The sequence below is a fragment of the Macaca mulatta genome, chromosome 20, assembly GCF_049350105.2.
Source record: "Macaca mulatta isolate MMU2019108-1 chromosome 20, T2T-MMU8v2.0, whole genome shotgun sequence".
Taxonomy (NCBI): Eukaryota; Metazoa; Chordata; class Mammalia; order Primates; family Cercopithecidae; genus Macaca; species Macaca mulatta.
Genome location: NC_133425.1, coordinates 66,740,852 through 66,768,596, shown reverse-complemented (window position 1 = coordinate 66,768,596; position 27,745 = coordinate 66,740,852). Strand labels below are relative to the sequence as shown.

Sequence of the window (27,745 nt, the reverse complement as noted above, 5' to 3'; positions counted from 1 at the left end):
AAAGTGCTGGGATTACAGGCGTGAGCCACCGCGCCCCACCATAATTGCGGTTTTCACCATTACTTTTGAAGGCGAAAACTGCAGTTACTTTTGCTCCAACCTATTCATATTAATTGTATTCTCTTCATGAATATTATTATTCATGAGTATTAATTCATATTGTCTTCGTGTGTCTCTCTCCCCACTAAGACCATATGTTTCTCAGGGGCAGGAGCTATATTTTGTATTTCCACGGCCTGGCACATGGTAGGTACTCTATCCATACTTGTGAAATTAATTAATGGATAGCCACATCAAGTTCACAAGAATCTTTAAATATAATTTCACATACAACTACTTTTACTTTTTTTAAGATGGAGTCTCACTCTGTCACCCAGGCTGGAGTGCAGTGACGTAATCTCAGCTCACTGCAACCTCTGCCTCCTGGGTTCAAGCGATTCTCATGCTTCAGCCTCTTGAACAGCTGTAACTACAGGTGCATGCCACCATGCCCAGCTAATTTTTGTAATTTTTTTTTTTTTTTTTTTTTTTTTTAGTAGAGACAGGGTTTCGTCATGTTGGCCAGGCTGGTCTTGAACTCCTGACCTCAAGTGATCTGCCTGCCTTGGCCTCTCAAAATGCTGGATTACAGGTGTGAGCCACCGTGCCTGGCCACATATAACTACTTTTAGGATTTGTTTTCTGTCTTGGGGCTTCCTGGAGGTCAAGTCTTCTGGCTGTGTCTCTAGGCCACAGTGGGGTGCAGTGCCCCACTTGGGGGGCCATCAGGGGATTCCCTATAGACAAACTGTCCAGCCCTTCCTAGCATCCTGTCCTTAGTGGGACACTGGAAGGGCACAGAGCAGGAGTGAGCAGTTAAGGGTGAGCCCCAGAAGGAGCAGAGGAAAGAAAATAAGAAGTGAGGAGAACAGGAAGCAAGACTTCTCCCTCGGCTTTCCGTGGCCCTGGGAGCTGAGCACTGCTGCCAAGCAAACACTGGTGTGGAGCAGCAAGAAGGAGAGCCCAGGCTGGATGTGGTCGGCCGCTGGGTGGAGTTAAAATGTATAACAAGGGAGAGGCAACTGAAGAAAAGAAAAGATTCTTTTAAAAATTCGGCTGATGCCTAATTAAAAAAAAATTCCACTCCCTCATGCTACGTTTTAAGAGACTTCCCTTTCAGAATTATTTTCAGTCTGGTGGTAACAGGCAGGAAGAGTGTCAGATGTTCACCAAGCTATAAAGAGGACACTCCCCACCCTCTAAAACACAGGGCCAGCCCCCACACTGCTTTTCTGACTTGGGTTATGAGGATACAGGATGTGAAGTTGTCAAGGCATAGATCTTTCCGGAAAGGAGTGTCCCATGGGGTACATTTAAAAAAAAAAAAAATGGCTGCAGTATTTTGCAGCTTCTCCCACCAAGAGGTGCAGTCAGTTTCACCAGCCCTTGAATCTGGGTTATACTACTCACGGGACATCAGGACACCTAATGCAAGCAGAAGCTTGACAAGTGCTTGCACAGGGGGGTTTGCTCTCTTTTGCTATTTTTGGAATCCAGCCATCATGTGAAGAAATCTAGACTGGCTTACTAGAGACACATAGCCTGGTCACCCTTGTGGATCCCGCCAAGGTTCCAGGCACATAAGTGACACCATCTGGGACCACCAGGCCTCAGACAGTCCTCATGTGACTGTAGCCACATATACAAGTTCAGGTGAACTCAGCAGAAGAACTTCCCAGCTAAGCCCAACCCAAACTGCCATCTCCTAGGATGGTGAGCTAATTAATAATTGTTGTTTTAAGCCACTTAAGTTTTGGATATTTTAAAAATATGGTGCTATGGTCTCAATGTTTGTGTTGCCTGGAAATTAATATGTTGAAACCTAATCCCCAATTTAGGGGCATTAAGAGGTAGGGCCTTTGGGAAGTGATTAGATTATGAGAATGCAGCCCTCCTGAATGGGACTTGTGCCCTTATAGAAGAGGCCTAGGGGAGCTTGTTTGCCCCTTCTGCAATATGAAGACACAGCAAAAAGATGCCGTTTATGAGGAACGGGACTTCACGAGATACCAAATTTGCCAGTACGTTGATCTTGAACTTCTCAGGCTCCAAAACTGTGAGAAATACATTTCTATTGTTTATAAGTTACCCAGTCTGTGGTGTTTTGTTATAGCAGTACAGATGGACTAAGACAGATGGCAAAACCAACCAACCAACCTACTAATACAGTCTGAGTCACAGGTGGAAAAATCCATGTAGAAATAACCACCTTACAACCTTGTATAGGAAAGCTATTATAACGGTGTGTTTTGTCCTGTTCAAGCTGCCATAACAAAATACCACAAACTGGGTAGCTTTTAAGCAGCAGAAATATATTTGTCCCAGTTCTGGAGGCTGGGAAGTCCAAGATCAAGGCATTGAGGATGGCAGATCTGGTGTCTGGTGAGGACCTGCTTTCTGGTTCACAGACGGTGTCTCCTTACTGTGTCTTCATGTGGTGGAAGGGGCAAGCTAGCTCTCTAGGTCTCTTTTATAAGATCAGTAAAGCCATTCATTCATGAGAGCTCCACCTCTATGACCTAATCACTTCCCAAAGTCCCCACCTCCTGATATCATCACATTGAGGGTTAGGTTTCAACATTCAGACCATACCCTAGAGCGATTCAGAGTGTGGGCTTTGAAGCCAGGCAGGTTCAGTCCTGCCACTCGGATATAATCTTGGACACCTTTGGTAACAACGGTAACAGTGACAGTACATGCTTTGCAGAGTTGTAATGAAAACTGTGTTGGCCAGGGTCACACACCTGCATTAGGATAACTTGAGGAGAGTTTATACAGGGACTACTACATCTACAAAGATGTGGTCAGGGTTCAGGGAAACACAAGAGAGGGTGTAGTGCCCTGGGGTTGTGATAGCACCCAGGTGGGAAGCAAGGACAGGGCATGGTGATGAGAAGCTGAGGACAGAGCAGCAGGGTCAAGAGGGCTGCTTAACAGGACCCATAACCTTGTGTTGAGAAACGAGCCTGTTCTGCAGTGACATGGCTGGGAGGGGGCTGGGAGAATACAAACTCTGATCTAACTTCTTCCTCTTGCCTATTTTTGCCAGTGATCCTCCTTGGCCAAATCCAACTGGAAGCCACTGGGCTTCAAATCAGCCTCCTGTGGCAAAACGCAAGGTGGAGAAGGTGGGAGAGTAGATCTGGGGCAAATGGAAGGTATCCAGTTCACGGATTTAAAAGCAATAATGCATAGGAAAGCACTGATCATGTACCTAGCACCGAATCACTGTTTGCTGTAATATTATTATATTATCAGAAGAAACCAAGAGCTATGGGTGGCAGAAGAGGAATTGAGTATTTTTTTTTTTTTTTTTTTTGCTAGGGTGACCTGCAGAATATTCATGGAGGAGGTCTGCTTTGAGTTGTGGCTTGGAGAGTTGAAGAAAATAATAGAGCAAACACTGACATGGAACCTACTATGTGCAGCTACCATTCTGGATGTCATACATACATTAATTTGTTTAGTCCTCATATCTACTTTATGGGGTAGGTACTGTGATGGTTAGTATTAAGTGTCAATTTGATTGGATTGAAAGATACAAAATATTGATCCTGGGTGTGCCTGTGAGGGTGTGGCCAAAGGAGATTCACATTTGAGTCAATGGGCTGGGAAAGGCAGACCCACCCTTAATCTGAGTGGGCACCATCTAATCAGCTGCCAGTGCGGCTAGAATATAAGCAGGCAGAAAAATGTGAAGAGAGACTGGCCTGGCCTCCCAGCCTACATCTTTGTCCCATACTGGATGCTTTCTGCCTTTGAACATTGGACTCCAGATTCTTCAGTTTTGGAACTTGGACTGGCTCTCCTTGCTTCTCAGCCTGTAGATGGCCTAATGTGGGATGCTGTGATCATGTGAGTTAATACTTAATAAACTCCCATATACATATACACACACACACACATATATATACACACACACACATATCTATTCCATTAGTTCTGTCCCTCTAGAGAACCCTAATACAGTACATTATCCCACTTCACAGATGAGAAATTGAGGCAGAGAGAAGTTGGATAACTCAGTCAAGGTCACACAGTAATAAGTAATGGAGCCAGGATTTGAACCAATTTCAAAGAGGGTGTGGGACACAGCATTTGTTTCTTAGGCACAGAGCTGAAAAATGCACATAGAGGAAGCAGTGAGTCATTCACACGGACTAGTGTGGGGTTTGTGCTGGAGAATGGGGAAAGACAGTCTGGGGAGAGAGCCAAGGACCAGAATGATGGGCGGAGGAATTTGTCCTCCATTCTGGGAGGCTCTGGGAAGCCACTGAGGACTTCAGAGAAGAGAAAGGCAATCACAGTGGGGCACCAGGAAATTTATCTGTGTGCAAGGCCAAACTAACAAAGCAGGGAGCAACTGGAAGCCAGGCAGTCAGCCAGAGGATACTGCAGCAGTCCAAGCACTAGGTGATGAGGGCTTGAATGAGGATGATAGCAGCCTAGATGGAGGGAAGAGACAAGGGCGTTGCGCTGCCAGGGGAAGCACAACAGGACTTGGGAACTGAAGTACGGGATGTGTCAAGTAGGGGCTGAAGAAACAGAAACAGATGGGAAGTTTGGGAGCCAGGTGATAGGTAAGTGATAGTATCAGATGTATCATTCAGCAACACTTAGTGTAAAAAGTGTTGGAAAAAAAAGTGTATATCAGCCAGTCTTGCGTGTTCTTTAGCTACAGTGTACATGTTAATAAGTCGTACCACTCCCACACACCGCAATCAATTGCGAAATAGCAATCTATTTTGCAATATCAGCTCCTGGTAAATTTCACTTGTGAGCCTGAAACAAGGATGGGGTGGATTCAAGGACCTCCCCCTAAGGCAGTGAGAGGACCAGGGTTGCAGGACACTGTCAGTTTCGTTCTGGGGCAGCCAGAAGGATGCTTGGTTGCCCAGCAACAATGCTGCCTCCGCAGCAGCTTTGGTTTCCTGCAGTCCCGGATGCATCTCATTAAAAGGATAGAGGGATGGATGGCCGACACATTTTCTGAAGTGTCATTTTCAGCGTCCGGAGTCCTGGTATCTTGTTTATAAGTGGCACTTACAAAATACAAGGGAAAGAAAAAGAAAAGGGGAGAGGAAGAAAGGTCTCCTAGGATCTCAAGCATGCAATGCGTGGATCTCGACTCTCCAATTTCAGCTTGTCTAAGAGACGGGGTGCACAGCCTCCTTGAAATCCACCTGAAATGAATTAGCCTGAAGTAAAAGTAGGTGTTTATCTCAAGTCATTGCCTCAAATAGCTGACTACCTGTTGGAAGAAGGGTCTGATCGATGCAAACCAGAGCAGTCGTGCGTGAGCTGTTACACAGCGGTTAGTATCGATCAGAGCTAAAGGCTGCCGATAGGAATGTGGAGGAAACTGACAGGCAGAGAAGAGGGAAGAAGGAAACAGCCTTCGCTGGTGGCAGCCGTACAGAGGAAAGCCGATAAAAAGTCAATTCCACTTAACTGAATGGCTGCTAACTAAATATTTTTGGGGCCAGAGCCTTCCCAGGTAGCAGCTGGAGCATCTCTGTTCCGGAACTGAGACATCAAGCGAGAGCTGGGCATCGACAGGCATGATCACTGGGCCCTGGTGATGGATGGGGGAAGAAGAGAGCCCCTAGATGCAGAGATGGGAGTGTTTGGGCTCAGCCGAGCTGACTGGGGCACTCGAGGACCGCCACTGACCACAGAGCACTGCTCACAGGCAAGAAAGGAACAGGGTGCAGGCTGGATGTTATGGAACAGTTGCTGATTAATTAGTTCATTTAAAACCATGATCCTTTTTCCTGAACCTCAGTAAGGGCTGTTGAAACTAACGGCTGCAGAGAAAGTTGGACAATGGCTGGTCCTATCACAGACAGAAGCAGAATGGTGCCATGTAGTGTAGTTAAAAGACTGGTTGATGACTTATTTTCCTGAACTTTTATGCCCTCCGAAGGATTGTAGTTCTTTTCCTTGAATTAGATGTGAACACGTAACTTGTTTGGCCAATGAAATTTGAATAGAAGTGATGCATGTCCCTGCTGGGTAGAAGCATTTAATTACTGGTATACAACCTTCCTGTTCTTTGCTTGCCACTGTGATCCTGGGTACTAGTGTTGATATGGATAAGAGTGAAACCGTCTGGAATGTTAAGCAAATGGATGGATAATTTTCCAAAACTGCAATGAATTTTGTGTGAATAAGGAATAAACTTTTATTGTGTCACATCACTTAATTTTTGGGCTTGTTTGTTACCCAGCATAACTGAACCTTTCCTGACTAATACAGGGGAGCTGGGTTTTAGAATCCTGTCTCTACCAGTTGTTACTATTTGGGTGATTTGGTCTATTTCTTAATCCACCCCAATCTTGTTTTATTTATATAAAGCACATGAAAACAGCAACGACAACAAATTACCATGTGCTGAATGCTCACAGGTGCAGGCATGGCAAAAGCTCTGCATATATTAACTTGATTAATTCTCAAAGCAACCGTGTGAAGAATCTATTCTTATCTTCATTTTACAATGGTGAAACCTAGCACTCAGAGAGGTTGAAAGAATTCCCCATGGTCACACAGCTTATAAATGACAGGCAAGAGTTCAAACCCAGGCAGACCAATTCCAGAACACTTTTTCTTAACCATTTTCCTACACTGCCTCTCAGCTTGGGTACTTAATAAATGACAGGTACTGTAAGCCCAGGAATAAATTCATTGACTGACCCGTACTCAAGCACTCCATATGGGAGGAGAAGAAAAAAAGATTGCATTTCTTTTGATCTTTTACCATTTTATACTCCCTATTCCCTTACAAGCCTATGTAGGGTTTGATCCTGTCTGAAATATCCTTCTCCACTTGTTCCCCAAATCCTGGTTATTTCTAAAACTCCAGATCAATTCCCCACTCATTTGCGATACAAACAAGGGAATTCCTTAGCATTAGAAGAGACCATCAGAGAATACCTTTCAGAAGAGTTTCTCATCTATATAACTGGGATAATAACACTGACCTCATGGGGTTGTTGGAGTAATGCTCATTTTTTATCAGTTGAACCCCAAAGAGATCCTAGGGAGAAAGCGGCATTACACTGAACAAGTGCCTACTTACTTTGTGCTAAGTCTCTCCTTAAACCTTCCCCACACTCTTCCAAAGGGGATACCACTGACCCCAGATGACCGGTGGAGAAACTGAGCCTCAAAGAGTTGAAGTGAGCCAGGCATGGAGGGGCATGCTTGTAATTCCAGCACTTCGGGAGGCCAAGGTAGGTGGATTGCTTGAGGTCGGGAGTTTAAGACCAGCCTGGCCAACATGGTGAAATCCCATCTTTACTAAAAGTACAAAAATTAACCGGGTGTGGTGGTGGGTTCCTGTAATCCCAGCTACTCAGGAGGCTGAGGCATGAGAATCGCTTGAGCCTGGGAGGTGGAGGTTGCAGTGAGCCCAGATCACACCATTGCACTCCAGCCTGGGTGGCAGAGACTCTCTCTCTCTCTCTCTCTCTCTCTCTCTCATACACACACACAGAGTTGAAGTGATATCTAGTGTCCGTCTCTATTTTCTCTGAGCCTGTATGAGACCATTTCACAATTGTGAGGAGTAACAGTCTTCTAAATACCTTAATTAGGAGATCTTCTTTGCCCTCTGCTTGTCAAATGCTGGTTACTTGAGAAATGAATTCTGTTTACTGATATATCAATGTATTGACGTGTACAGTGTGTGCATATGTGTGCGTGTGTGCATGCAGATGTGTGCGCATGTGCGTGTATGCGCCCGTGCATACATGTGTGTGTGTGTGTGCATGTGTGTGTATGTGTGTGTGTGCATGTGTGCGTGTGTGTGCCCAGTCACCAATGTCTGGTGGCTCTTTTCAACCGATATTTTGGGCATGGGCTAAGGAGAGTGTGCTCAGGCTATTTTAAGTTTCTGTACTTAATGCTTAGCAATTTTAATAAACTTCATTCCGTTAGGTAGTTGACTTAATATTTTAAATATGGTTTTAATTAACCATCCTCCTTGTGTTTAAGGCAAAAGCAGGAAAACAGGGAAAGCGTGTAACCCGAGAGCTTTGCCAGTGATTCCACTCTTTGTGACAATGAAGGCCAGAATTCCAGAATGCAGAGGCGAGAGCTCTCCCAAAATTGTTTCTTAGGGCATAGACCTATAATGCTTAAATCATTTCTAATCCCACTGGGTTCTGTTATCCCAGCACAGACTGTAAACATTTATTTTTGGGCTTTCCCAGAAATGTGTCTTATGGAAGGGATTAGCTGTTTGCGCATGTAAAGTTCCGAAGGTGAGCTCCTCTAACCTAACCCACATAATTAAAGTGGAAAATTTTTGGTGGAGGAAAAAAAACACATCAGGGAAAATACCATGTTTGGAAAGAGAGCTGTACTCCTACAGTCTCAAGAGATGGCTCTGCGTTCTCGGGCACTTAATTATATCCCATCTTGCTATGTGCTCCAATTCTTTCATCCTTTTGGTCTTTGCAGACAATACCAGGATCCCTGGCACCATACGCTCTTCTCCGAGAGGGTCTACAATGTCTAGCTTTGCAGTGAGACAGTAGGCAACTGGAGGACAAGGAGAGTGACACTGACATGGAGCCAGTGACTGGGTTTACACTATCATTTTAAAACATGAGGTTCATCACTTTTTAAAGTGTGGAGTATATAGGGAAGAAAATAAAAAAGAACAAAACAAAACAAGGGTTTTGTTTTGTTTTTGTTTTTAAGACAGAGTCTTGCTCTGTTTCCGAGGCTGGAGTGCAGTGGAGGCGATCTCAGCTCACTGCAACCTCCGCTGCCCAGGTTCAAGCGATTGTCCTGCCTCAACCTCCCAAGTAGCTGGGATTACAGGCACCTGCCACCACACCTGGCTAATTTTTAAAAAATTTTCAGTAGAGGCCGGGTGCGGTGGCTCAAGCCTGTAATCCCAGCACTTTGGGAGGCTGAGATGGGTGGATCACAAGGTCAGGAGATCGAGACCATCCTGGCTAACACGGTGAAACCCCGTCTCTACTAAGAAATACAAAAAACTAGCCGGGCGAGGTGGCGGGCGCCTGTAGTCCCAGCTACTCGGGAGGCTGAGGCCGGAGAATGGCGTGAACCCGGGAGGCGGAGCTTGCAGTGAGCTGAGATCTGGCCACTGCACGCCAGCCTGGGCTACAGAGCAAGACTCCGTCTCAAAAAAAAATAAAAAATAAAAAATAAAAATTTTCAGTAGAGACAGGGTTTCACTATGTTGGCCAGGCTGGTCTCGAACTCCTGACCTCAGGTGATTCATCTGCCTCAGCTTCCCAAAGTCCTGAGATTACAGGCGCGAGTCACCATGCTGAGACCAGACAGTCTTCTTTAAAAATGCAAATGGCTAGGGGCACTAGTAGACATTTGTCACCAACCCCTCTGCAACTGCAGCTTTGTGCCTGAGTTAGTGGTGCTGGTTCTGGAGTTAGACCCTCTGAGCTGCACTCCAGGTCCTGTCCCTTGCTGGCTCTTGTTAACTTCTTTGTGTCTCAGTTTCTCTATCTGTAAAGTGGGAATAATAATAGGACTTGTTTTCTAGGGTTGACATGAGAATTCAATGAAAGAATATATGAAAATACCATGAGAACAAGTCAATGCACAGCATTACATAGCAGGACCTGCAAAAGGTCAGCTACTATGCCTGTTATAGATAATGAACGCCTAAAAATAAATCATTTAAAAAAAAACAACTTCCCTTGTGAAGTACTTGATAAACACGATTCATGGTCCAGAGTGTTTGATGTACATGACTCATACAATCTTTCACTCAACCCTAAGGAAGTAGGTTCCAGTAAAAATCCATTTCACAGAGGAGGGAACACAAAAGCAAAATGTAACTTGCCCAAAGTCATGCAGCTAGGTCAAGCTGGGCTTTGAGGGCACGTCTGATTCTTCCTACTGGGCCAGCTAAGACAGGGTAGTTTTAAGAGGGGAACACAGAGAGACAGAGAGACTTTAGGACCCAGAGATGCTAGTCAAAGTGTGAGCTGACGCAATGAGTGCCACAGGGTGGGAGGGATATCCAGAGGAGAGGACCAAAGCATCAAAGGAACTTTGCCTTTACCTGATTTTGCCTAGGGCCAGTACAATATCTGATTTCTTTTGTGGTCTCCAATGTTGCCTGGAGCAGGGAGTTACCAAAAGCCACAGGACCTGGGATCTGAGTCCTAAAACTAGGTACTGTATTCCAGTTCTACCACATATTCTATGATCTTGGCAACTCACATTCCTTTCCCAGCAAGTTTCATTTTCTGGGAAATGGGGATCAGAAATCGAGGCTCCCCTACCTCACGGAGCTGTTGTGAGGCTCAAATGTTTGGGGATGCTTAATTGCTCGGTTAACTAGAAAGCACTGCACAGAGATGCTAGATATTATTACTGGCTTGATGCCTCCCTGTGAATGCAAGAGGGATGCAGGTCCAGTGCAGTGGCTCACACCTGTAATCCCAGTGCTTTAGGAGACCAAGGTAGGAGGATTGCTTGAGGCCAGGAGTTCAAGACCAGCTTGGGCAGCATAGTGAAACCCTATCTCTACAAAAATTTAAAAATTAGTCCCATGTGGTGGCACACAACTGTAGTCCCAGCTACTCAGGAGGCTGAGGTGGGAGGATCACTTGAGCCCAGGAGAATGAAGCTACAGTGAGCTATGATTATATCACTACACTCCAGCCTGGGTGACAGAGGAAGACTCTGTCTCAAAAAAAAAAAAAAAAAAAGAGTGGAGAGGGGATGCACTTGGTCCTTCAAAACTTTGATTTAGAGAGGACCCAAATTTGTGCCTCTCTGGATAAAACTTTATGGTGTCAGAGATCCTGGTATTGTCTGGAGTCAATTCAAGAAGAGGGAAGGAGACTGGGAGCCTCGTGGATGAAGGTATTATGATAGCAGGTTTCAGGAACATGCTGTAATCAGCTTTCTCCTCTCTGTAGTTCCACTCCTAGCAATTTGAGGCCAGCTGGGGACTGGATGATGTCCTCTCTGATGCATTGGAATTTGTCCGGCTTTATGGTCTGGTCTGCTAGAGGACCACATATCACACAGAGACACAAAGCAATTGACAGCATCCCGGCCGTTTCTTACAGATCCAATATCCTGTGTCTAGGCTGTATTTCAGGCCAACTTTTAGTGAAGTGGATCAATGCTTGAAGCACATAATGTAACATGATTCTTCAAGAGTTTGATTAATTGTGTCACAGTCACAGCCTCAGTTCAGGTTCAACCTTTTAAAAGTTTTATTATTGTATAAAGTGATCAATCAGGAGGAGAGGGAAGACAAATGCTCGATGTTGGCCATCTCTCCCTCTCGTCTTCGTCAGCAAGCATTCTTCTCCTGGTCAGTTCGGCTGGATCATGATGGAGAAATTCATGAAGATGCATGGCACAGCAAAATATGGACCACCAAAGAGTGCTCTGAGTGGAAGTCCAGCTCCTCCAGTGCTGACCAACCTTGGCAACACACAGGAGGCCCTGGGGTGTTTTAAGAAGGTCAGAGCCCTGTATTTCACCCACAGAAGTTCTGATGCTCTTGGTCTAGGGCCTGGTCTGGGCATCTCTTGGGGATTCTAATGTGTAACTGAGTGTTATGGTGGAATTATGTCCATAACCTCCAGTATCCCAGAATGTGACTGTATTTAGAGATAATACCTTTAAGGAGGTAACTAGGGGCTGAGTGCGGTGGCTCATGCCAGTAATCTCAGCACTTTGGGAGGCTGAGGTGGGTGGATCACCTGAGGTAGACCAGCCTGGGCAACATGGCAAAACCCCGTCTCTACAAAAAATACTAAAGAGGCTGGGCGTGGTGGCTCACGCCTATAATCCCAGCACTTTGGGAGGCTGAGGTGGGTGGATCACCTGAGGTCAGGAGTTCAAGACCAGCCTGGGCAACATGGCGAAACCCCGTCTCTACAAAAAATACTAAAGAGGCTGGGCGTGGTGGCTCACGCCTATAATCCCAGCACTTTGGGAGGCTGAGGTGGGCAGATCACCTGAGGCCAGGAGTTCAAAACCAGCCTGGCCAACATGGTGAAATCCCATCTTTACTAAAAATACAGAAATTAGCCAGGTGTGGTGGTGGGTGCCTGTAATCCCAGCTACTTGGGAGGCTGAGGCAGGAGAATCACTTGGAAGAAAAAAAAAAAAAAAAGAGGTAATTAGGGTACATTGAGGGCATATGGGTGGACCCTAATCCAGTAAGACTGGTCCTTTAAAGAAGAGGAGATTCGGACACAGACACACAGAGCAAAGACCATGGGAACACCCGGGAGGAAATGGCCAGCTACGAGCCAAGGTGAGAGGCCTCAGAAGAAACCAATCCTGCCAACACCTCGATCTTGGGCTTCTGGCCTGCAGAATTATGAGAAAATACATTTCTGTCATTGAAGCCGCCTAGTTTGTCATACTTTCTTTGTGGTATTTTGGGGGTTCCTGTCCACCAACTTCCGTTTTCTCCATCTCCAGATTCCTCTCTTGGGTCATATCCTGTTAGAAGCTGCTCTCACAGTAATCCCCAAGAAGGTATTAGCTGAACTTAAGGTTTTAGCCCTCTCACAAGTACCTGCATTTTAATACGGGATTCTTACCTGGAGTAATCTAGGTAGCTGAGATGCATTTGGACTGATGGCTTTCCAGTCATCATAGCTGTAGTGACAGCCAATACTTACTATGTGCCAAATACTGTTCCAAGTGCTCTCTCTGTCTCTCTGTGTCTGTCTATATCTATGTCTACATCTGTATCTAATAGTCATTCGTTGAATCCCCCCAATAGCCCTATGAGGTAGGTGTGCTTAAAAGAGGAAGCTGAGGCACAAAAGGGTTGAGTAATATATCCAAGGTTTTAGAGACAGTAAATGGTAGAGCTATGATTTGAACCCAGGAAGTCTGACTTCAGGTACCATGCTTTTAACCACTCACCACTCAGATGACCTCAATGGCCCCTAGCAGGGTCAGAACAGACTTTGGGGACTAGCTTTGTTTTTCTAACAATAGCTGTTAGTGACCTTCCCTGTTAGTCTCCCCACCTCTTTTTTTTTTTTCCAGAGACAGTCTTGCTCTGTTACCCAGGTTGGCATGCAGTGGCATGATCATGGCTCAGTCCTGGTCTCAAGTGATCCTCTTGCCTCAGCCTCCCTAACAGTTGCGACCACAGGCATGTGCCACACCCAGCTAACGAAACATTTTTTTTTTTTTTTTAAGATATGGGGTCTTGCTATATTGCCCAGACTGGTCTTGAACACCTGGGCTCAAGTGATCCTCCTGCCTCAGGCTCCCAAAGTGCTGGGATTACACGTGTGCCCCACTGTACCTGGCTCCCTGTTAGTTCTTATTTCTCTATTTCTAAGTGCCTGAGACAGTACCCTCTGTGGGAGATTTTTTTTTTTATTGTTTCCAAATATTACCCTTCCCTATGGGAGGATTATCCTTCTCCCATCTCATCAACATCAGACTTGGCCATGTGACTTGCTTTGGCTGCCAATAAAATGTGAGAGGAAGTGATGTTTGCTACTTTTGAGCAGAAACTTTAAAAGTCATCATGCAATTTTTCTCTTCTCCCTTCTAGCATGAGAATACTTTGAAGCTAGGCCCAAGCAGCAACTTCAGCTCAGGTCTTGGAATAAAGACAAAATAGAGGGGAGATGCAATCAACCTGTGAGCAAAAAAAATGTATATTTGTTGCAAGCCACTGAGACTCAGGGGTTGTTTGTTACTGCATCATTACTTAGTAAAAACTGACTGATACACTCTCTGAATACCAATATATTTAAGTGAAATGCCAGGACTGTTGTAAGGATAATATCTTTAATCAATAAGCAAACTCTTAAATAACCAATAAACTATATTATAGCTTATCCAAGAAATCTTGCAAAACAGCTTTCTACCTTCTGTGAATACTTTCTGTGCATCTATCCATCTCCATCTCAGAAGGCTAAAAGATCATAAACCCTTGCCTAGCTCAGTACATATGGAGTTCATTCACCACTCAATATGTACAAAGAGAATCAGAAGGAAGAGATGGAGAAGACTAAATGTTATTTTAGGTTCCAGGACATTGGATGGAATGGGAGAGAAAAAGGATTTATTTTCTTTCATAGATGGGAATTAGTACAAAGGCCTGATGAGACCGTCCCTTATCCAAGGACAGAGAATGAAAGAACTTGTCAATGTAAATTATCCATTCCAAGCTTTCGACCCTGCTGCCATTTTTGGTTCCAAATTGCTCATGTTTCTTAGAGGCTGCAAACTTACGACCTATGAACTGAATGTGGCCTGTGGAAGTCTTTTAACATACCAAATAAAACACTATTCTATGTGCAGATGTTTGAATCAAATTGATTGCCAACAATCAAAATTTGAGATATTTCAAGTTAAAAAAAATAGTTCAAGCTTCTCTTAATTGAAAGCCTTGGTTACACTGGGCTTAGGAAACTTCAACTAGAGTTGAGCAGCAGCTGCTTCTTAGGCTGGGCATAGTTTCCATAGTCCCTACCTCTCCCTATTGCCTTATACTAGGCTCACTTCACTTATTTATATTCTTTTTTTTTTTTTGAGATGGAATCTTGCTTTGTCGCCCAGGCTGGAGTGCAGTGGTGCGATCTCGGCTCACTGCAACCTCCGCCTCCTGGGTTCAAGCAATTCCCCTGCCTCAGTCTCCTGAGTAGCTGGGATCACAGGCACACGCCACCATGCCTGGCTAATTTTTGTATTTTTAGTACAGATGGGGTTTTACTATGTTGGTCAGGATGGTCTCGAACTGAACTTGTGATCCACCCGCCTTGGCCTCCTAAAGTGCTGAGATTACAGATGTGATTATTTATATTGTTTACTTAACCCATGGAACCACTTGAGTTTGCCACCTTGGGTATCAATTAACTCCTTTCCTTTCCTTCTTCTTGTCCTTCTTTTATTCCTATGTCTTTCACAGTGAAAAAGGAGATCTCAGGGACTCTATTTTTGTCACTCTGAGGACATCACTCTTCTGCCTTGTTTTTGGAATTTGGGATGACCCAAACTTGACAGTCCAGTTCTTTGGTTCCCAAAAAGAATCATTCTAAACTATCTATTAGGTTGGTGCAAAAGTCATTGCAGTTTTTGCCATTAAATGTAATGGCCAATGGGCGCGGTGGTTCATGCCTGTAATCCCAACACTTTGGGAGGCCAAAGCAGGCAGATCACTTGAGGTCAGGAGTTCGAGACCAGCCTGGCCAACATGGTGAAACTTCATCTCTACTAAAAACACAAAAATTAGCCGGGCATGGTGGTGCATGCCTGTAGTCCCAGCTACTTGGGAGGCTGAGGTGGGAGGATCACTTGAACTCAAGAGGCAGAGGTTGCAGTGAGCCGAAACTACACCACTGCCCTACAGGCTGAGTGACAGAGTGAGAGTCTGTCTCAAAAAAAAAAAAAAAAAAAAAAAAAGTAACAGCCAAAACTGCAATGACTTTTGCACCAATCAAATAAGACAATTCTAGGGGTGCAGGGAAGGGATGCTTTCTGCTGAAGATCCTGACAATGTTTATCTAATAGCTTCTACAGTACTCGGTGATTTGCATATTTGTATAGCTAGCAGGTCTTGGAGCAGCATAAGCCTCCTGCCCACTAGATAATTCTGTTGCTTAACAAACCATAACAGCTTTGATTATATGGAAAATGCTAGCAGTAAATGATTGGAAAATGATTTTACTGTTTTCTGTTATGGAAACTCACATGTAGGAACATTATGGAACTGTCTTGAAATTTCTTTTGCCTTCTAAATGTAAAATCACTAGACTTTGATATTTCAGGAATTCTACATTTTAAAATATCAGAGCTGATGAGATCGATACTCCTTTGTAGATACCTACACTGCAGAGAGCCAGCCAGTGCTATCTGGATAAAGTAGACAGTGGGTAGGCATTTGCAAGCCTCTCACCTACCCTTTTTCTTTTTCTGCACCAGATTCATTACTATACTGATCTTTCATTGGCTAAAACTTTACATCAAGGCCCAGGGACTATAAACCCACAGCAGCTTGGACTATATGGAATATGAATGTTGAGATACATACTTCAGTTCCTGAACTCAGTAATGAAATCACCCTCAGAGTTCTCATGCCAGCATTCAGCTAGCTGCAACTTTCTCCTGCTTGCCTTCTAAGGAGATTAAGAACGGGCATTTTATTTTCTTTCCGTTTTAGTTTATTTGAAGGTTTTATGATGTCTTGGTTGAGTGGCTCGTGGGACTTGCAAATAAACATGCTGCTTTTAAAAATGGCAAGTTGTTTTTATTTATTTCTTTTAGGTGCCCAGTGACCTCCGGGTATATTAGGCAGCTTTAAATTATAATTAAAATAATAACTGTCATCCTAAAACAATAATAGATGTTGAATGAGACAAACACCAAATTAGGATGTTCAGAAAATCTGTATGAAGGAAGCCAGAGAAAGCATGGAATTAAAAACATTATCTTTGTGGCAGTGTGACCAAAGGAAACTTTTCTCAAACAGCAGCTTTGTTATAATGTTTTTTTGTTTTGTTTTGCCTTCCTATAAGGCTACTCAAATTTTTTTTTTTGTATTTCTTAGATTTGGGGTATTGGGGGGTGGGGGAATATCCAGTTCTTTAGTTGATCTTGTTATGACTTTACCGACAGAAGGAAATAATGAAAACTGCTTGTCATCGGAGAAAATCCCCTGTATTCTAATGATTTCTTGACAATTTCTCAAGTCCATGGACACAATCAGTAGAAGCCGACATTGTGTTTCGCTGGATGCCAAATCCTCAGAGTGCTTCTGAGTCCCTCTAAGACATACATCTGCATTCCTCCATCTGTCATCTTAGTTCATCTTCCTCTCCCAACTGTTCTTAAATTAAATGACTACATCTAATGGGAGATTTTCTCGTGAAAGCTTATGAGAATTTGTCTGAAGACAAATTAAAACATTGCAATGTAATCACCCAACTCCACTCACTGCTTGGCTGGCCCCAGTGCCTGCTTTTACCCAAAGGGGTTAATCAATGTTTGGGCCCTGTATAGAGAGAAGCAATCAGGAAGGAAGCCCATTCAAGAGGAGGTGGCACCCACCCGCTGATGGTCAGAGGGTCGGGGATGAAGACTGGATCTGCCCGCTGCAGAGAGAGCTGTGAGATATGCCAGGGCTCCAAAGACCAGGACAAGAAGAGTAGGAGACTCTCTTGGAGGGAGTGAAAGAAAACAAACATCTGGTTCTCGAATATCAAGGCATGATGCTTAACCCCAGGGATATAAAAGTTCCCCTTCTCTCACCCTCCACTCCCCATGGATGAGTGGATGTTTTCCTGCAGTTGTTACAGGTCACCAGGGTTGATGGGACTCTTCAGCTTGGCTGGTCATTGCCCCCCACTTTTTTTTGAGATAGGGTCTCACTCTGTCACCCAGGCTGGAGTGCAGTGGGATGATCATGGCTCACTGCAGCCTGGACTGCCCAGGCTCAAGCAATCCTCCCACCTCAGCCTCCTGAGTAGCTGGGACCACAGGCATGCGCCACTATGCCTGGCTAATTCTTGAAAACGTTTTTGTAGAGACAGAGTCTCACTGTATTGCCCAGGCCAGTCTCAAACTCCTAGGCTCAGGCAATCTTCCTGCCTCGACCTCCCAAAGGGCTGGCATTACCGGTGTGAGCCACTGCACCCTGCCTGGTCACTGCCCTTTTATTCTCTCACTACACCATGTGAATCCCTTTCAACATTTGGTTGAAGGGGACAGCATCTCCAGCAATTCCACCTTATAGAAATGTATCCTAATGAGACAATGAGACAGATTCACCAAGCACAAAGATGTCCATCACATCATTGTTTACAACATCACTGCTCATTAATAGGGAAATTAGTTAAATAAATAATGGTATATCCAACACTGGAATGCAATGTGGTCATTGCAATGAAACTATGAAAAATCATCAAACATTATTGAAAATCTATAACCCAATGACATGGTATACTGTTGCAGACAGTATGCATACTATGATACCACTGGCATGAAATAAAACATGTATATGTGTATGCATAAGAGACATCTGATAGGATGAAGTCCAGGTTAACCATGTTTACTTCTGGGTGGTGGAATTTTTGGCGATTTTAATTTTTATGCGTTGATAAATTGCTTGCATTTCTCAAGATATTGTACATCATCTTTTAATCAGAAAAATAAAGCTTAAAGCTAGGTCTACATTTGAGAGAAAAAAGAACAGCCTTGGTTAATGGTATGTGAGTCATTACGCTGTTCTCCTAAAGTCTCCAAACCCAAAAAATTTCCCATGGCATTGAATCCTGGGAAAGAGCTTTGGCTGGGTCATGATGGGAACAGGGAGTTGGCTGCCCCTGTGATGCTCCAACTCTTTATTCCCAGGCTACGACAGTCTAATTTGATAATCATTTCCATTAAAACTTTATGCTCCCTACTAAACACTCAAAGTGCTTCCTTGGATCAATGCTTTCAAGTTCATCCTCATATCATCTTTGTAAGGCAGAGGTAGGTAGGGAATAAGAAGAAAAATTTCAGGACCCGAGACATCAGTGGCTATGGGACTTGAGGGAGACAATGGTACTGCCGAGACTAGTGTACTGGTTCTCAATCTCTCAGCTCAGGGCTTCTTCCACGAACCCCTAGTGCTTCAATTTCAGAAGTGAGATGGAACCAGGCATGGCGGCTCACACCTGTAATCCCAGCACTTTGGGAGGCCATGGTGGGAGAATCGCTTGAGGCCACGAGTTTGAGACCAGCCTGGGCAACATAGTGAGACCTTATCTCTACAGATAATTTAAAAACTAGCTGGGCACGGTGGGCACATGCCTGTATTCCCAGCTACTTGGGAGGCTAAGGTGGGAGAATTGCTTAAGTTTGAGGCTGAAGTGAGCTATGATCATGTCACTACACTCCATCCTGGGAGACAGAGTGAAACCCTGTCTCAAAAAACACAAAAGTTTAAAATAAAATAACCTTTTTAATAATTCAGGAAATGAAACTAAAACCATCTGTATCTTTGTGTGTAGGGATGTTCAAGAGTTGGATTATAATCTGGCTGTGATCAAAGTGCTCATTAAAAGGAATATTTTTGGGCCTCTTATGGCCATTATGGGTCCTGATTCGTCCTAATCTGCTGAGACAGTGCTCTCAGGGAAGTCTGGAGTTTGGATTAAAGGTTTCAGTTCTACTATTAACAGTGACAAACAAAGGCAAGGGTTAACCTGACTAGGTCTCAACCTTTTCATACCTAAAACAGGTGGGGAGGCCGGGCGTGGTGGCTCACACTTGTAATCCCAGCACTTTGGGAGGCCGAAGTGGGTGGATCACTTGAGGTCAGGAGTTCAAGACCAGCCTGGCCAACATGGCATAACCCTGTCTCTACTAAAAATACAAAAGTTAGCCAGATGTGGTGGCAAGTGCCTGTAGTCCCAGCTACTTGGGAGGCTGAGGAACGAGAATAAATTGAACCCAGGAGGTGGAGGTTGCAGTAAGCTGAGATTGTGCCACTGTACTCCAGCCTGGGTGACAGAGCAAGACTCTGCCCCCAAAACAACAAACAACCGAACCAAAAAAACATGAATGGGAGAGAAAGCTTGGCCTTACACTCCCGAAGGCATCATTTGGAGGATCAAGTGATGGAAGAGCTAAGAAGTCCCTCTCTTTGACTTCTCTTTAGCCTTCTCGAGAGCAGCTGGTCATCCTACTCCACAGCACATTCTTGTAATATGCTGCCACTTACACTCTACATCTTGAGGTTTCTGCCTCCCCAGTCGGGCTGTGAAAGAACAAAGTCAAGAATGATTCTGAGTCAATATAAATACCACGCCTATGACCTAATACCGCAGTTTTCAATAGATGTTTGCCGACTGGGTGAATGGTTCAGAAATTCAAAGTACTCCACCAAGGAAATACCTTAGAGACTGCAACAGAGAAACTCATGGAACTGTTTTACTCTGAAATATACGATGTATTACCCATTTAAAAAAGGTCACACACTTTCTGAGATTGTTAGAGTATGTGGAATGACAAAAGTAGTTGCCGACATTTGACTGGTCACTTTGTGCCAAGCACTGTGCTAATCTCTAAATATATATATACACACATATACATATATGTATACGTGTGTGTGTGTGTGTGTGTGTGTATATATATATATATATATATTTTTTTTTTTTTTTCCCCCAGAGACAGGGTTTTGCTCTGTCACCCAGGCTGGAGTGCAGTGGCTCGATCATAGTTTACTGTAGCCTCGAACTCCTGGGCTCAAGGGATACTCCCATCTCAGCCTCCCGAGCAGTAGGGACTACAGTTGTTCTCCACTGTGTAGGACTGATTTCTAAATTTTTTGTGGAGACAGGGTCTTGCTGTGTTACCTAGGCTGGTCTCAAACTCCTGGGCTCAAGCGATCCTCCTGCCTCTGCCTCCCAAAGTATTGGGATTACAGGCATAAGGCATCACATCATGCTGAGCTAAATAAATTTTCTAATTTAATCCTACCAACCTCCCTCTGAGGTAGGTGGCATTATCATTCCAGTTTTTCAGATTCTGATTCTGAGGCTCAGGAGGTAGTCTGCCCATGCAGAGAAAGAATAGGTCTGGAAGCCACTTCCCAGCCTGTAATCTTGATCTCTTTCCTGACTGTGTGTCTGGGGCAGATTTGCAACAAAGAGCAGGGTGGTTTGGGACCTGTTTATTTTCATTCTAACTCAGGGTTTATATTGAGTTGGCTTCTTGCAGATGCTCTTTCAACCAGCCCGTGCTGAGCAGGTGAAACTGAACAAGGCCACGATAAAGGCTCAGGTGGTTGCACATCATCACCCTGCCTTCTGACAGTATCATTCACCTTCAGAGCATTAGCTCAAACATGGTCCCTCCCTTTGTTTCTTAAATGTTCCCATTTTCCTTTACTTCTCTTTCGGTTTCCTCTTAACCAGCTGAGTGACAGAAACTCAATGCTGACCACTTCATTAGCCGATGACCTTGTCCCTCTGGCCTTTTGCCCTGCCTGCTCTCCTGGGCAGGTTACCTTACGTCATAAGTCCTTGTCAAAGGTCAGGACCTCTGAGCCATCAGCACTGGGAATGTTGTTTTAATATATATCTAGAGAAATCAGGGCTGTCGGATCACATTAGGTCCTATTTACGGACTGCACGCCAATACCCGCCGTAGAGAAGAACTGCTACCTTTGAAATACAATCATGGCTAGTTAACCAGTGAGTACAGAAGGGGGATTATATTCCATCAGTGAGGCCCTTGTAATCTGTTTCTTCCCCCATCAGCAGGGCTACCTTTCTTCCTGTACAGAGAAAATCCTTATAAACAGTAGTCACATAAAGGAGTGAGGCTAAGAGATACATTGTGTTTTTAAAACCAGATGCATTAATGAGTGTGTGAGGGGTAGTGTGGAATGTGATAAAGAGTGCCGCTCTTGCTAGTGTGAATTGGCATGAGGCTCTGGCTAGCTGTTGATACGGTAAGAAAATGATAAAGTTAACAGCTACTATCCGTTGAGTGGTTATAGGCACAAGACTAAGCATTTTATATGCACTACCCTGTTTGAGAGTCGTAATATCCTTATACGTCAGATACTACTATGTCCATTTCATGGATGGAGAAACTGACATCCAGAAAGGCCCAGTGATTGGTCCATATTCCAAGGCAATTAAGTGATGGGGAAGGAACTGACTCCAAAGCTGCTCCTAATCCCCAGGCTTCCATGATTCTGCCAGGATACAATTTGGTCTCTTCTTTGGGGTGGGGTTTTAGGTGATGTTTAAGGAGAACCATATTGTCATTTCCCTTCTAGGGAGGGGCCTCAAATATCTCACTTGATCCAACAGATTTTTTTTCTCTTTTAAAACTGAGTCTGGGAATAAGCCAACCTTGTTTTCCCCCTTTCTTCTCCAGGATTGGTTTAAGCTCACTCTCACATCTCATGGGAGTCTGGTTGGACGGATCCCTTGATGGAGGTTAGAACTAGCTCTCGTAGCCTATTTTTTAAGGAAAGCATGACATTAGAAAATGAGACAGGAATGGACCCCAAGAAGAGAAGAAAACTCACCAGGCTGGAGAATAGGGTCAACTTCTAACAAATGCTTCACCAAGAAATGCTCAGAGAGGAGAAGTGAGAAGACTGACAAAGATAATATTGGCAGAGACATAGTAGGGTAGGTGAAATTGCTTTTTTCTTCTTCCTTCACCCGAACAGCATATTTCTGTCACATTCATTGTGTTTTGTCCATGGAAAGCTCAGCCAGGGAAGGTAAACGCTGTTGTTTTGCAGCAAACCCGCTTTTCTAACTAGAGAAATACAGCCTGAAAAATGCACACAGAAATGCCCGCTTGTCTCTTTCTTGAAACCCCAGGCACACTGCAGAGGTGTCTAGTAACACAGCAATTTCCTTTGAACTGTTTGGTTTTGTTTGGCGTCGTTGTCTGGCTGGTTAGTCTTTTTTGACTGCGTTAACTCACCTGGTATAACATTTTCTTTCATTGAGAAACAAGAAAGCTAGAACTCACCTCTCTAATTCCGGCAAAGCTGGACACCATCCAATAGCACTAGGCTAGACTTCTGGGGGCTGTAACTTATATCTTCTGAGCTGAGGAAGAAAAGAAAGGAGAAAAACACGGTTGGGAGGTGTTTGGCAAACCGTCGTAGGCCGAATGGTTAATGAATGAGATGATTCTCCCATTGCTTTTCACTTATTTTTCTTAAATAAGATTTGTTTCTAGGTTGAGGGTTTATTCAAGTCACCCCCTCATCAGCCAGCATCATAGGCAAATGACACAGTTCCCTGTATTCACTTATGTTGCCTAGGCTGTAGAAAAGCACATTCTTGAACTGGGAAAGGCATTTTTAAAAATGCAACTCAGGGCAGCCAACCTCAAGACAGCATCTGATATTAATTAAAAATCATAAAACACTCTAAGTTGAACTAAAGAAATACTGGTAGCGGGATCAGGACAAGGATGAGAGAAACTGAGAGTGAAATCCCATACTCATTGAATGTGACCGTCAGCCTTCGAGTTTCTCCCGGCCACCGCATTTCTGCCTGTCCATCCCGGGGAAAGGATTCAAATGGTGTTAACTACTGAACACTTGCCTCGTTTTCCATTCCTCTTTCCCTGGGTAGCTGCGGTGAGTTGGCTGCCGAGATGTAGCCCTGAACCTATCCATCAAGTCTAAGGAAGAGAGAGTTAGAAAGGCAAACATTATCTGGAATCAATATCTTTACAAATCCAAAGGAAACCCCAGCTCCCGAAGGGTTAAGCCAGGGAAGGAAAAGCCATCAGGCTGTTTAGTGAGCTAATGTTTTTATTGATGGGGGAAGCCTTTAAGTCTCTAACAGGAAAAGTGGGGAAAGTGGCAGATTGTTTGGCCGGGGAGAAAGGAGAGGAGAAGGAACATTATACACCATGCTCTGTCCTACTCCACGTATTCGGACCCCTGAAATCCATCGAATGCAGAAGACATTCCCTAACCTTGAATGATATTCAACCCAAGGTGTTTTTCCTCTCTCCTACCCGCCCCTCCCCGCAAAGTGGAATCCACATCTTCCCCTAACAACTTCGCTATAATGCACATCTCTTGGCTAATGCCTGCACTGAAAAGCACATCTTAATTTAACAACTGTGTTATAAAGCACATCTCAAGCTAACATTCCTGGGATAATCCATATTTCAACCTAACTACCCTGGCATAACACTGCAATCTAATTCCCCCACTGTAAAGTACATTGCAATCTAACACCCTCATATAATGTACATTTCAGTCCATTATTTTGTATTTTGTAAGCCATATTTTGATACGTCTTTTCCATTAAGGAGCAGAACTGTCTGGTGACAACGGTTATCCCTGTGCTAAAAGCCCCCATGGTTTGTACATCGTCCTGTGGTGACAGGCTGCTGATGGACACGCTTCTGAACTTTCACCTTTGCCATCTTAGGTTCAACTCTGGCTTGTTTCTGTACTTCAAGCCTAAGTCTCCTGTTGGGGGAGCAGGGTGATCAGAGAGCCCCGCTCTGTCCTGGCCAGCCTTCTCTCACGCTAACCAGCAGGGCGGGCCACCTCAAATGATCAAAGTCAGGGGTCAGGGTGTAGCCAACGTCAGGGTCCAATGCCAGGGGCCAATGTCAGGGTCAGAGGTCAGGGTGTAGCTGCTGGCTAATAGAGTGTCAGCTAACACTGTTGTCAAATTGCTGGGCTAAAAGACAATGGCGGCCTCCCGCTGAGGACCTTACCCTGGGGGGAGGGGGTGATTGGCTTTATTGGAAACCTGCCAGTCTCAGAGGTGATGGAAGTGGCTGATCACAGCTAAAGACTGTTTGATTGTTGATGGAGAGCCGGTTCTCTGGTTGGTCCCTAACTGAAAGGCCTGCAGAGCCACTTATTGATGACTGAGTTTTCCACTTATGATGGATTTCTCTTCTGTTTCACATGTAGCTGGATTTCCATTCAGTCATGGAGGTGGATTGCATGACGCATGGACACAGACTTTTCTGGAACTGAGAGCCACGAGAGGCGGTACTGTCACTGACTTCTGGGATGGCACCAACCTCCTATTGACAGTTGAATGGGGCTGATTAGGTTCTTGAAATGAAATCAATCCAGAATGAATTGAAAAATAGATGTAAGAGGTCCTGCAAGTCCAAGACAGTTCGGCGAACATAAAAAGGAGACAATCAATGTGTTCTGGAAGACACTTAGTATTCTAACTATCAATAGCCCAGCCTCAAATTTTCCACCTATCTCAGGCAGGAGGAAGAAATTATATTTCTTTATCTACTGGTGGCCTATAACCAGGCTAGTAGTGCCACTAAATATTTGATGAAAATGAGGTTACCAAAGTGGAAGAATTCCAAAATTTCCAAGATAGTGTGAATTTAAGAGAGACAAAAACAGGAGGAGAAAAACAAAGTATAGAGATAAAAAAATGATCTTGGCTGGTTGCGGTGGCTCACGCCTGGAATCCCAGCACTTTGGGAGGCTGAGGTGGGTGGATCACAAGATCAAGAGATTGAGATCATCCTGGCCAACATAGTGAAACCTCATCTCTATTAAAAATACAAAAATTAACTGGGCGTGGTGGCACACACTTGTAGTCCCAGCTACTTGGGAGGCTGAGGCAGGAGAATCACTTCAACCTGGGAGGAGGAGGTTGCAGTGAGCTGAGATCAAGCCACTGCACTCCAGCCTGGTGACAAAGCGAGACTCCGTCTCAAAAGAAAAAAAAAAAAAAGATATTCTAAAAGGCATATGGACCATGGAGGATCAGCTAATACAAACCCCCAACGCAGCCTCTGCTAAGACAGACAATAAATGACTAGAAAGCATGAATGCGAGAATGGCTTGTTGAAATTGCAAGGTTATTCTCCTCTTGAGTTGTGCCTTGAGAAAACCATATGAACACGGTAGTACTAGTTTTTTAAACTTTTTTTTTTTTGAGACAATGTTTTGCTCTGTTGCCAGGCTGGAGTGCAGTGCCACAATCCTGCAAATTTGATCTCCTAGGCTCAATCAATCCTCTCATCTCAGCCTCCCAAATAGCTGGGACTACAAGTGCAGCCACCAAGCCCAGCTAATGCTTTTGTATTTTTTGTAGATATGGGATTTTGCCATGTTGCCCAGGCTGGTCTCGAACTCCTGGGCTCAAGCCATCTACCTGCCTTGGTCTTCCAAAAGTGCTAGAATTACAGGCATGAGCCACCATGCCTGGCTGGAAGTACTAGTTCTTAAGCCTCTTATTAATAGAAGTAGTAAAACATCTTAGGCAGTAAATTGAGGCTGGGAAGTGAAGTGGAATCATTTTTCTTGGAAAAGAACAGGTTAGGGGTGACATCAATGACCTTCCACTGTATTCCATGGTAGGATAAGCCATGTTGCTTTGGCCATGCCAATATGGTGTGATGGCATATGGGGAGACATTGGCATGACTCAAGGTACTACTTATACCTCTTTAAGCCTATTTTCTTCATTGTTAAAGGGGATCATGCCATCCACCCAACACAGGTACAACGGGGATGAATTTGGATGTAGAACTGTTAGACTGTTAGACAAATTCAACCTTCAAAACACAATAGTTTCCTTTTGCCTTATACTATAGCCTGAAGCCTGAGCAACATAGCCAGACTGCGTCTCTACTGAAAAACAAAAATTAAAATAAAAAAATTAGCCAGGCATGATGGCGTGTGCCTGTAGTCCCAGCCATTCAGGAGGCTGAGGTGGGTGATCACTTAAGCTCAGGAGTTTCAGGCTGCAGTGAGCCGTGATCATGCCACTGCACTCCACCTCGGTGACAGAGCGAGATCCTTTCCCAAAAACAAAAATAAAAAAGACCATAGCCGGGCTTTTTGATGATGGACATTGTTAAATATGAGGTGTTGGATGATATATCTTCTCTTTGTGAGCAAGAAAGTCTAGTATCTATTTAGAAAGTTTCGGCAAACTCCATTTGACCACAGGAAGATGACTTAGCCCAGAGCTTAGCAAGCTATGGCCAGCAGGCTAAATTTTGCCCATGGCCCACTATTGTAAATAAAGTTTTATTGGAACGCAGTCACACTCATTCATTTATGTATTGTCTACGATTATTTTTGCACCATGACAGCAGAGTTGACTTGTTACGACAGAGAGAGTGTGGCTTAGGAAACCTAACATATTTACCATTTGGCCCTTTATAGAAAACGTTTGCCAGCCCTGACCTGCAACAATGGAACATTCTTTCCTCTCTTTAAAAGTAAAATCTTATGTGGAAATTCAATATGCAAAGCAGGTTCAAGAAACAAATATTTCCACAGGAAGCTGAACTCTTCCTTGTTTGGCAGAAAAAGTCCATCATTGGTAGAAATTCTACAGCAACTTCCATAGTTCCATGGAGCAGTTTGAAAACTATCAACTGGATAATCTCTGGATACTTCCTTAAGGTCCTAGAAACTCAGTCATTTCTTAAGAGATTAGAGAATGGCAGCAAATGTGCCTTCGTCTGGCAAATGTTGGGCTTTTTTTTTTTTTTTTTTTTTTTTTTACTATTATCTGTGTGATGTTGGGCAGGTTACTTAACTCCTCTGTGCTTCCATTTCCTCATTTTAAAAATAAAGAAAGTTGGGCTGGGAGTGGTGGCTCATGTCTATAATCCCAGCACTTTGGGAGGCTGAGGCCAGCAAATCGCCTGAGGTCAGGAGCTCAAGACCAGCCTGGCCAACATGGAGAAACCCTGTCTCTAATAAAAATACAAAAATGAGTCAGGTGTGGTGTCATGAGTCTGTAGTCCCAGCTACTCAAGAGGCTGAGGCAGTAGAACCATTTGAACCTGGGAGGTGGAGGCTGCAATGAGCTGAGATGGTGTCACTGTACTCCAGTCTGGGAGACAGAGCAAGGCTCCATCTCAAAAAAAAGGATAATTGTATTTGCTTCACAATTTGTTGTAAGAATTAAATGAGATTATATATATATTTATATATATATATTTAAGTGCTATATATATAAATAGAGCACTTAAAATAGGGCCTGGCTCATAGAGCTCAGTAAATGTAATTATTGTTGATATTTTATATTAATTATATTAATATTATAGACTATTATCAACAGATATACTTTATTAATAAGATTAATGTCAATACATTTTATTTTATCTTATAATATATTTTATATTATATTTATAATATTAATATTAATGTCATAACTATATTTTATTATAATATTAACATAATATTTTACATTAATGACATTATTATA

General features: G+C 43.9%; 1 protein-coding gene across 1 annotated transcript in view; it reads right to left on the bottom strand.

The window, feature by feature from the left end:
• ZFHX3 (zinc finger homeobox 3) overlaps window positions 1-27,745 on the bottom strand; it is a 1,113,461-nt gene that overhangs the window by 340,212 nt on the left and 745,504 nt on the right. The window contains exons 6-7 of the mRNA XM_077984470.1: window positions 22,531-22,610; window positions 9,411-9,537 (exon numbers count right to left, since the gene is read on the bottom strand). The gene's annotated coding sequence lies outside the window, so the exon portion shown is untranslated. The remainder of the gene's footprint in view (window positions 1-9,410; window positions 9,538-22,530; window positions 22,611-27,745) is intronic.